At 59.8% G+C, this 12,286-nt stretch overlaps 1 pseudogene across 1 annotated transcript in view; it reads right to left on the bottom strand.

Moving 5' to 3' along the window:
- LOC310824162 (cytochrome P450 3A27-like) overlaps window positions 1-11,261 on the bottom strand; it is a 194,763-nt pseudogene extending 183,502 nt beyond the window's left edge. The window contains exon 1 of the transcript in view: window positions 11,242-11,261. The product of the transcript in view is annotated as a cytochrome P450 3A27-like (transcript). The remainder of the gene's footprint in view (window positions 1-11,241) is intronic.
- Window positions 11,262-12,286: the final 1,025 nt, after the last annotated feature.

Genomic DNA, 12,286 nt, shown 5'->3' with positions numbered 1-12,286 from the left:
ACAGATAGACATGCAGGCAGGCAGACAGGTAGGCAGACAGGCAGGCAGACAGGCAGGCAGGCAGGCAGACATGCAGGCAGGCAGGCAGGCAGGCACAGGCAGACAGACAGACAGACAGTCAGGCAGACAGACAGGCAGACAGACATGCAGGCAGGCAGACAGACAGGCAGACAGACAGACATGCAGGCAGACAGACATGCAGGCAGGTAGGCAGACAGGCAGACAGACAGACAGATAGACATGCAGGCAGGCAGGCAGACAGACAGACATGCAGGCAGACAGGACAGACAGACAGACAGACAGACATGCAGGCAGACAGGACAGACAGACAGACAGGCAGGCAGACAGGCATGCAGGCAGGCAGACATGCAGGCAGGCAGGTACAGGCAGGCAGACAGACAGACATGCAGGCAGACAGACAGACAGACAGACATGCAGGCAGACAGGCAGGCAGACAGACAGGCAGGCAGACAGACAGGCAGACAGACAGACATGCAGGCAGGCAGGCAGACAGGCATGCAGGCAGGCAGACATGCAGGCAGGCAGGTACAGGCAGGCAGACAGACAGACATGCAGGCAGACAGACAGACAGACAGACAGACATGCAGGCAGACAGGCAGGCAGACAGACAGGCAGGCAGACAGACAGGCAGACAGACAGACATGCAGGCAGGCAGACAGACATGCAGACATACAGGCAGGCAGACAGGCAGGCAGACAGACAGACATGCAGGCAGGCAGGCAGACAGGCAGGCAGACAGACAGGCAGGTAGGCAGGCAGGCAGACATGCAGGCAGGCAGGCAGACAGGACATACATGCAGGCAGGCAGACAGACAGACATGCAGGCAGACAGGCACAGGCAGGCAGACAGGCAGACAGGCACAGGCAGGCAGACAGGCAGACAGACAGACAGACATGCAGGCAGACAAACATGCAGGCAGACAGGCAGGCAGGCAGACATGCAGGCAGGCAGACAGGCAGACAGACAGACAGGCAGACAGACAGGCAGACAGACAGACAGACAGGCAGACAGACATGCAGGCAGGCAGGCAGGCAGGCAGACAGACAGACAGGCAGGCAGACAGACAGACAGACATGCAGGCAGACAGGCAGACAGGCAGGCAGACAGACATGCAGGCAGGCAGACAGACAGACAGACAGGCAGACAGACAGGCAGGCAGACAGACAGGCAGGTAGGCAGGCAGGCAGACATGCAGGCAGACAGGACATACATGCAGGCAGGCAGACAGACAGACATGCAGGCAGACAGGCACAGGCAGGCAGACAGGCAGACAGGCAGGCAGACAGGCAGGCAGACAGACATGCAGGCAGACAGGCAGACAGACAGACATGCAGGCAGACAGACAGGCAGACAGACAGACAGACAGGCAGACAGACATGCAGGCAGGCAGGCAGGCAGACAGACAGGCAGGCAGACATGCAGGCAGACATGCAGGCAGGCAGGCAGGCAGACAGACAGACAGACATGCAGGCAGACAGGCAGACAGACATGCAGGCAGGCAGGCAGACAGACATGCAGGCAGGCAGGCACAGGCAGACAGACAGGCAGGCAGACAGACAGGCAGACAGACAGACAGACATGCAGACAGACAGACAGACAGGCAGACAGGCAGGCAGGCAGGCAGGCAGACAGACAGACAGACATGCAGGCAGACATGCAGGCAGGCAGACAGGCAGACAGACAGACAGACAGACAGACAGACAGACAGGCAGACAGGCAGACAGACATGCAGGCAGGCAGGCAGGCAGACAGACAGGCAGACAGACAGGCAGGCAGACATGCAGGCAGACAGGCAGGCAGGTAGGCAGACAGGCAGGCAGACAGACAGACAGGCAGACAGACAGACAGACATGCAGGCAGGCAGGCAGACAGGCAGGCAGACAGGCAGACAGACAGACAGACATGCAGGCAGACAGACAGACAGACATGCAGGCAGGCAGGCACAGGCAGACAGACAGGCAGGCAGACAGACAGGCAGACAGACAGACAGACATGCAGACAGACAGACAGACAGGCAGGTAGGCAGACAGGTAGGCAGACAGGCAGACAGGCAGGCAGGCAGGCAGGCAGACAGACAGACAGACATGCAGGCAGGTAGGCAGACAGGTAGGCAGACAGACAGACAGACAGACATGCAGGCAGGCAGACAGGCAGACAGGCAGACAGGCAGACAGACATGCAGGCAGGCAGACAGACATACATGCAGGCAGACAGACAGACAGACATATAGGCAGGCAGACAGACAGACAGACATGCAGGCAGACAGGCAGGCAGACAGACAGACATGCAGACAGACAGGCAGACAGGCAGACAGACAGGCAGGCAGGCAGGCAGACAGGCAGGCAGACAGACATGCAGGCAGGCGCAGACAGACAGGCAGGCAGACAGACAGGCAGGCAGACAGGCAGGCAGACAGACATGCAGGCAGGCGCAGACAGACAGGCAGGCAGACAGACATGCAGGCAGACAGGCATGCAGGCAGACAGACAGACAGGCAGACAGACAGACAGACAGACATGCAGGCAGACAGGTAGGCAGACAGGTAGGCAGACAGGCAGGCAGACAGACATGCAGGCAGACAGGCAGGCAGACAGACATGCAGGCAGGCAGGCAGGCAGACAGGCAGACAGACAGACAGACAGACATGCAGGCAGGCAGACAGGCAGACAGGCAGACAGGCAGACAGGCAGACAGACATGCAGGCAGGCAGACAGACATACATGCAGGCAGACAGACAGACAGACATGCAGGCAGGCAGACAGACAGACAGACATGCAGGCAGACAGGCAGGCAGACAGACAGACATGCAGACAGACAGGCAGACAGACAGGCAGGCAGGCAGGCAGACAGGCAGGCAGACAGACATGCAGGCAGGCGCAGACAGACAGGCAGGCAGACAGACAGACAGACATGCAGGCAGACAGGCATGCAGGCAGACAGACAGACAGACAGGCAGACAGACAGACAGACAGACATGCAGGCAGACAGGTAGGCAGACAGGTAGGCAGACAGGCAGGCAGACAGACATGCAGGCAGACAGGCAGGCAGACAGACATGCAGGCAGGCAGGCAGGCAGACAGGCAGACAGACATGCAGACAGGCAGACAGACATGCAGACAGGCAGGCAGGCAGACAGACAGACAGGCAGGCAGACAGACAGACAGACATGCAGGCAGACAGACAGACAGACATGCAGGCAGACATGCAGGCAGGCAGGCAGACAGGCAGACAGACAGACAGACAGACAGGCACAGGCAGGCAGACAGACAGACAGACATGCAGGCAGACAGGCAGACAGACATGCAGGCAGGCAGGCAGACAGGCAGGCAGACAGACAGGCAGACAGACAGACAGACATGCAGACAGACAGACAGACAGGCAGACAGACAGGGAGACATGCAGGGAGACATGCAGGCAGGCAGACAGGCAGACAGACAGGCAGACATGCAGGCAGACAGATATGCAGGCAGGTAGGCAGACAGGCAGGTAGGCAGGCAGGTAGGCAGACAGACAGACAGACAGACAGACAGACAGACAGACAGACATGCAGTCAGGCAGGCAGACAGACAGACAGACAGACATGCAGGCAGACAGGCAGACATGCAGGCAGGCAGGCAGACAGACATGCAGGCAGACAGACAGACATACATGCAGGCAGACAGGCAGGCAGACAGACAGACATACATGCAGGCAGACAGACAGACATGCAGGCAGGCAGGCAGGCAGACAGACAGGCAGGCACAGGCAGGCATGCAGACAGACAGGCAGACAGACAGACAGACAGACATGCAGGCAGGTAGGCAGACAGACAGGCAGACAGACATGCAGGCAGACATGCAGGCAGACAGGCAGACAGACATGCAGGCAGGCAGACAGACAGACATGCAGGAAGGTAGGCAGACAGGCAGGTAGGCAGACAGGCAGACAGACAGACATGCAGACAGACAGACATGCAGGCAGGCAGGCAGGCAGGCAGGCAGACAGGCAGGCAGACAGACAGACATGCAGACAGACAGACAGACAGACATGCAGGCAGACAGGCAGGCAGACAGACAGGCAGACAGACAGACAGACATGCAGTCAGGCAGACAGACAGACAGACAGACAGACAGGCAGGCAGACAGACATGCAGGCAGACAGACATGCAGGCAGACAGGCAGACAGACAGACAGGCAGACAGGCAGACAGACAGGCAGGTAGGCAGACAGGCAGACAGACAGGCAGACAGACAGACATGCAGGAAGGTAGGCAGACAGGCAGGTAGGCAGACAGGCAGACAGACAGACATGCAGACAGACAGACATGCAGGCAGGCAGGCAGGCAGGCAGGCAGGCAGACAGACAGACATGCAGACAGACAGACAGGCAGGCAGACAGACAGACATGCAGGCAGACAGGCAGGCAGACAGACAGGCAGACAGACAGACATGCAGGCAGGCAGACAGACAGACAGACAGACAGGCAGGCAGACAGACATGCAGGCAGACAGACATGCAGGCAGACAGGCAGACAGACAGACAGACATGCAGGCAGGCAGACAGACAGACATACAGGCAGACAGACAGACAGACATGCAGGCAGGCGCAGACAGACAGGCAGGCAGACAGACAGACAGGCAGGCAGGCAGACAGACAGACATGCAGGCAGACAGGCAGACAGGCAGGCAGGCAGACAGACATGCAGGCAGACAGGCAGGCAGACAGGCAGGCAGGCAGACAGACAGACATGCAGGCAGACAGGCAGGCAGACAGGCAGGCAGACATGCAGGCAGGTAGGCAGACAGGCAGGTAGGCAGACAGACAGACAGGCAGACAGACATGCAGGCAGGCAGACAGACAGACATGCAGGCAGTCTGCCTGTCTGCCTACCTGCCTGTCTGCCTGTCTGCCTGTCTGCCTACCTGCCTGCCTGTCTGCCTACCTGTCTGCCTACCTGCCTGTCTGCCTACCTGCCTGCATGTCTGTCTGTCTGTCGGCAGTCATGCAGGCAGGCAGGCAGGCAGGCAGACAGACAGACAGGCAGGCAGACAGGTAGGCAGACAGGCAGACAGGCAGGCAGACAGACAGACAGACAGACAGACATGCAGGCAGGTAGGCAGACAGGCAGGCAGACAGACAGACAGACATGCAGGCAGGCAGGCAGGCAGGCAGGCAGACAGGCAGACAGACAGAGACAGAAAAGCAGGCAGGCAGACAGACAGACATGCAGGCAGACAGGCAGACAGACAGACATGCAGGCAGGCAGACAGGTAGGCAGACAGGCAGGCAGACAGACAGACAGGCAGGCAGGCAGGCAGGCAGGCAGACAGACAGACATGCAGGCAGGCAGGCACAGGCAGGCAGACAGACAGACAGGCAGACAGACAGACAGACAGGCAGGCAGACAGACAGACAGGCAGACAGGCAGGCAGACAGACATGCAGGCAGGCAGACAGACAGGCAGACAGACAGACATGCAGGCAGACAGACATGCAGGCAGGCAGGCAGGCAGACAGACAGACAGACAGACATGCAGGCAGACAGGACAGACAGACAGACAGACATGCAGGCAGACAGGACAGATAGACAGACAGACAGACAGACAGGCAGACAGACAGGCAGGCAGGCAGGCAGACAGGCAGGCAGACATGCAGGCAGACAGGCAGGCAGGTAGGCAGACAGGCAGGCAGACAGACAGACAGACAGACATGCAGGCAGACAGGCAGACAGACATGCAGGCAGGCAGGCAGACAGGCAGGCAGACAGACAGGCAGACAGACAGACAGACATGCAGACAGACAGACAGAGAGACATGCAGGGAGACATGCAGGCAGGCAGACAGGCAGACAGACAGACAGACAGACAGACAGGCAGACAGACATGCAGGCAGGCAGGCAGGCAGGCAGACAGACAGGCAGGCAGACATGCAGGCAGACAGGTAGGCAGGTAGGCAGACAGGCAGGCAGACAGACAGACAGGCAGACAGGCAGACAGACAGACAGGCAGACAGGCAGACAGACATGCAGGCAGGCAGGCAGACAAGCAGACATGCAGGCAGGCAGACAGACAGACATGCAGGCAGGCAGGCACAGGCAGACAGACAGGCAGGTAGGCAGACAGGTAGGCAGACAGGCAGACAGGCAGACAGACATGCAGGCAGACAGACAGACAGACAGGCAGACAGACAGACAGACATGCAGGCAGGCAGGCAGGCAGACAGACATGCAGGCAGACAGACAGACATGCAGGCAGGCAGACAGTCAGACAGGCAGACAGGCAGACAGACATGCAGGCAGACATGCAGGCAGACATGCAGGCAGGCAGACAGACAGACAGACAGACAGACATACATGCAGGCAGACAGACAGACAGACATGCAGGCAGGCAGACAGACAGACATGCAGGCAGGCAGACAGACAGGCAGACAGGCATGCAGGCAGGCGCAGACAGACAGGCAGGCAGACAGACAGACAGACATGCAGGCAGACAGGCATGCAGGCAGACAGACAGACAGGCAGACAGACAGACAGACATGCAGGCAGACAGACAGGTAGACAGACAGGTAGGCAGACAGGCAGGCAGACAGACATGCAGGCAGACAGGCAGGCAGACAGACAGACATGCAGGCAGGCAGGCAGTCAGACAGGCAGACAGGCAGACAGACATGCAGGCAGACATGCAGGCAGACATGCAGGCAGGCAGACAGACAGACATACATGCAGGCAGACAGACAGACAGACATGCAGGCAGGCAGACAGACAGACATGCAGGCAGGCAGACAGACAGGCAGACAGGCATGCAGGCAGGCGCAGACAGACAGGCAGGCAGACAGACAGACAGACATGCAGGCAGACAGGCATGCAGGCAGACAGACAGACAGGCAGACAGACAGGTAGACAGACAGGTAGGCAGACAGGCAGGCAGACAGACAGACAGAGACAGGCAGGCAGACAGACATACATGCAGGCAGACAGGCAGGCAGACAGGCAGGCAGACAGACAGACATGCAGGCAGGCAGGCAGACAGGCAGACAGACATGCAGGCAGACATGCAGGCAGACAGACAGACATGCAGGCAGGCAGGCAGGCAGACAGGCAGGCAGACAGACAGACATGCAGGCAGGCAGGCAGACAGACAGGCAGGCACAGGCAGGCATGCAGACAGACAGGCAGACAGACAGACATGCAGGCAGGTAGGCAGACAGGCATGCAGGCAGACATGCAGGCAGACAGGCAGACAGACATGCAGGCAGGCAGACAGACAGACATGCAGGAAGGTAGGCAGACAGGCAGGTAGGCAGACAGGCAGACAGACAGACATGCAGACAGACAGACATGCAGGCAGACAGGCAGACAGGCAGACAGGCAGACAGACAGACAGGCAGGCAGGCAGACAGACATACATGCAGGCAGACAGACAGACATGCAGGCAGGCAGGCAGGCAGACAGACAGGCAGGCACAGGCAGGCATGCAGACGGACAGACATGCAGGAAGGTAGGCAGACAGGCAGGTAGGCAGACAGGCAGGCAGGCAGACAGACAGACATGCAGACAGACATGCAGGCAGACAGGCAGACAGACATGCAGGCAGACAGGCAGACAGGCAGACAGGCAGACAGGTAGGCAGACAGGCAGACATGCAGGCATGCAGGCAGACAGGCAGACAGACATGCAGGCAGTCAGGCATCTAGGCAGACAGGCAGGCAGACAGGTAGGCAGACAGGCAGAGATGCAGGCAGACAGGCAGGCAGACAGACAGACAGACATGCAGTCAGGCAGGCAGGCAGACAGGCAGACAGACAGACAGACAGACATGCAGGCAGACAGACAGGCAGACAGGCAGGCAGACATGCAGGCAGACAGGCAGGCAGACAGACAGACAGACATGCAGGCAGACAGACAGACAGACATGCAGGCAGACAGACAGACATGCAGGCAGACAGGCAGGCAGACATGCAGGCAGGCAGGTAGGCAGACAGGCAGGCAGACAGACATGCAGGCAGACAGGCAGGCAGGCAGACATGCAGGCAGGCAGACAGACATGCAGGCAGGCAGACAGGCAGGCAGACATGCAGGCAGACAGGCATGCAGGCAGACAGGCAGGTAGGCAGACAGGCAGGTAGGCAGACAGGCAGGTAGGCAGGCAGACAGACAGACAGACATGCAGGCAGGCAGGCAGGCAGACAGACATGCAGGCAGGTAGGCAGACAGGCAGGTAGGCAGACAGGTAGGCAGACAGGCAGGCAGACAGACAGATATGCAGGCAGGCAGACAGACAGACATGCAGGCAGACAGACAGGCAGTCATGCAGGCAGGTAGACAGGCAGACATGCAGGCAGACATGCAGGCAGACGGGCAGACAGACATGCAGGCAGGCAGACAGACAGACATGCAGGAAGGTAGGCAGACAGGCAGGTAGGCAGACAGGCAGACAGACAGACATGCAGACAGACAGACAGGCAGACAGACAGACAGGCAGACATACATGCAGGCAGACAGGCAGGCAGACAGACATACATGCAGGCAGACAGACAGACATGCAGGCAGGCAGGCAGGCAGGCAGACAGACAGGCAGGCACAGGCAGGCATGCAGACGGACAGACATGCAGGAAGGTAGGCAGACAGGCAGGTAGGCAGACAGGCAGGCAGGCAGACAGACAGACATGCAGACAGACAGACAGACATGCAGGCAGACAGGCAGACAGACATGCAGGCAGACAGGCAGACAGGCAGACAGGCAGACAGGTAGGCAGACAGGCAGACATGCAGGCATGCAGGCAGACAGGCAGACAGACATGCAGGCAGTCAGGCATCTAGGCAGACAGGCAGGCAGACAGGTAGGCAGACAGGCAGAGATGCAGGCAGACAGGCAGGCAGACAGACAGACAGACATGCAGTCAGGCAGGCAGGCAGACAGGCAGACAGACAGACAGACAGACATGCAGGCAGACAGACAGGCAGACAGGCAGGCAGACATGCAGGCAGACAGGCAGGCAGACAGACAGACAGACATGCAGGCAGACAGACAGACAGACATGCAGGCAGACAGACAGACATGCAGGCAGACAGGCAGGCAGACATGCAGGCAGGCAGGTAGGCAGACAGGCAGGCAGACAGACATGCAGGCAGACAGGCAGGCAGGCAGACATGCAGGCAGGCAGACAGACATGCAGGCAGGCAGACAGGCAGGCAGACATGCAGGCAGACAGGCATGCAGGCAGACAGGCAGGTAGGCAGACAGGCAGGTAGGCAGACAGGCAGGTAGGCAGGCAGACAGACAGACAGACATGCAGGCAGGCAGGCAGGCAGACAGACATGCAGGCAGGTAGGCAGACAGGCAGGTAGGCAGACAGGTAGGCAGACAGGCAGGCAGACAGACAGATATGCAGGCAGGCAGACAGACAGACATGCAGGCAGACAGACAGGCAGGCAGACAGGCAGACAGACAGGCAGTCATGCAGGCAGGTAGACAGGCAGACATGCAGGCAGACAGGCAGGCAGACGGACGGACAGACAGACATGCAGGCAGACAGACAGACAGACATGCAGGCAGACAGGCAGGCAGACATGCAGGCAGGCAGGCAGGTAGGCAGACATGCAGGCAGACAGGCAGGCAGGCAGACATGCAGACAGACATGCAGGCAGGCAGGCACAGGCAGACAGACAGGCAGGCAGACAGGCAGGCAGGTAGGCAGACAGGCAGGCAGGCAGACAGGTAGGCAGACAGGCAGGCAGACAGACAGATATGCAGGCAGGCAGACAGACAGACATGCAGGCAGACAGGCAGACAGACAGACAGGCAGACAGACAGGCAGGTAGGCAGACAGACAGGCAGGCAGACAGGCAGGCAGACAGACAGACATGCAGGCAGACAGGCAGGCAGACATGCAGGCAGGCAGGCAGGCAGACAGACAGACAGACAGACATGCAGGCAGGCAGACAGACAGACAGACAGACAGACATGCAGGCAGACAGACAGACAGACATGCAGGCAGGCAGGCAGACAGACTGTAACAATGTCCGGTTGTACACAGAGGCAGACCCAGTATAGTGATAAGGGACTTTCTCCCGTTTATTTTGAAAAGGGGTCCGCTGGCACGGCTCGGCTTTCCAGCCTCGTTCAAAGTCTTTCCTTTGGCCCTTTGGTCCTGTGCTCGGCTTGGCTCGGCTCGGCTCTCCACTGCTCTCGCCGCCTGCTTCTCCAGCTTAGCTCCCTTACTGAAATGGCAGAAGCACACCCATCTTAAACATTCGCCGGCGAGACTTAATTCGCAGCAGGTGTGCAACAAAAGTCTCGCCGACACAACCCCGGCCACGGTCCTGTAGCTCCCTCTACAGGCCGAACGCTGCATGTCCCCCCACATACCCCCACCGCCCGACACAGGCCGGGGACCCGACGGCCGACGACCTACTCCCCCCCCCCTGCCCGGGAGAGGAAGTCTGCCACGACCATCTGCGCCCCCGGTCTGTGCACGACGGAAAAGTTGAAGGGCTGCAACGCGAGGTACCACCGGGTGATCCTCGCGTTTACATCCTTCATGCGGTGGAGCCACTGGAGGGGGGCATGGTCGGAGTAGAGGGTGAAGGCGCGACCCAGCAGGTAGTAGCGGAGGGTGCCGACCGCCCACTTGATGGCCAGGCACTCCTTCTCCACGGTGCTGTACCGGCCCTCCCTCTCCGACAGCTTACGGCTCAGGTACAGCACCGGCCGGTCGGCCCCCTCCACGCGCTGGGTCAGCACTGCTCCCAGCCCTCTATCCGACACGTCCGTCTGTAGGGAGAAAGGGAGGTTAAAATCAGGCGCATACAGGACCGTTTCTCCACAAAGAGCCCCCTTAAGGGCCTCGAACGACCCCTGGCACTGGCCCGACCATTGGACCGGATCCGGGGCCCCCTTCCGGGTGAGGTCCGTCAAGGGACTGGCCAGCTCTGAAAACCCAGGTACGAACTGGCGGTAATATCCCGCCAGCCCCAGGAAGGCCCTCACCTCCTTCTTTGTCTTGGGCCGGGGAGAGGCGGCGATGGCCGCAGTCTTTTCAATCTGCGGTCGCACCTCCCCCCGTCCCAAGTGGTACCCCAGATACCGGATCTCCCTCCGCCCGATCACGCACTTTTTCGGGTTGGCCGTTAGCCCCGCCTGCCTCAGGGACCGCAGAACAGCAGCCACCCTCCGCACATGCTGCGGCCAGGTGTCACTGTGGATGACAATGTCGTCTAGGTAGGCCGCAGCATAGGCGGCGTGCAGCCGCAAAATACGGTCCATGAGGCGCTGAAAAGTGGCTGGGGCTCCGAACAACCCGAAAGGGAGCACGGTGAACTGGAATAACCCGAGCGGAGTGGAGAATGCCGTTTTCTCCCGGGACACCGGCGAGAGTGGAATCTGCCAGTATCCCTTCGTGCAATCCAACGTCGTGAAGTACCTGGCCGTACCAAGCCGGTCCAAGAGCTCGTCGACCCGGGGCATCGGATATGCATCGAACTTGGAGACCGCATTAACCCGTCTATAATCCACACAGAACCGTATAGTCCCATCTGGCTTGTTGACAAGCACGATGGGGCTACACCAATCACTGCGGGACTCCTCGACCACACCCAGCTCCAGCATGGCTTCCAACTCCCGGCACACAACGTCTCGTTTGTGCACCGGCAACCTATAGGGACAGGCAGGCAGGCAGACATGCAGACAGACATGCAGGCAGGCAGGCACAGGCAGACAGACAGGCAGGCAGACAGGCAGGCAGGTAGGCAGACAGGCAGGCAGGCAGACAGGTAGGCAGACAGGCAGGCAGACAGACAGATATGCAGGCAGGCAGACAGACAGACATGCAGGCAGACAGGCAGACAGACAGACAGGCAGACAGACAGGCAGGTAGGCAGACAGACAGGCAGGCAGACAGGCAGGCAGACAGACAGACATGCAGGCAGACAGGCATGTCTCACCTCCTTCTTTGTCTTGGGCCGGGGAGAGGCGGCGATGGCCGCAGTCTTTTCAATCTGCGGTCGCACCTCCCCCCGTCCCAAGTGGTACCCCAGATACCGGATCTCCCTCCGCCCGATCACGCACTTTTTCGGGTTGGCCGTTAGCCCCGCCTGCCTCAGGGACCGCAGAACAGCAGCCACCCTCCGCACATGCTGCGGCCAGGTGTCACTGTGGATGACAATGTCGTCTAGGTAGGCCGCAGCATAGGCGGCGTGCAGCCGCAAAATACGGTCCATGAGGCGCTGAAAAGTGGCTGGGGCTCCGAACAACCCGAAAGGGAGCACGGTGAACTGGAATAACCCGAGCGG

The sequence above is a fragment of the Argentina silus genome (genome assembly GCF_951799395.1).
Source record: "Argentina silus genome assembly, chromosome: Y".
NCBI lineage: Eukaryota > Metazoa > Chordata > Actinopteri > Argentiniformes > Argentinidae > Argentina > Argentina silus.
This window is presented reverse-complemented; position numbering and strand designations above follow the sequence as displayed.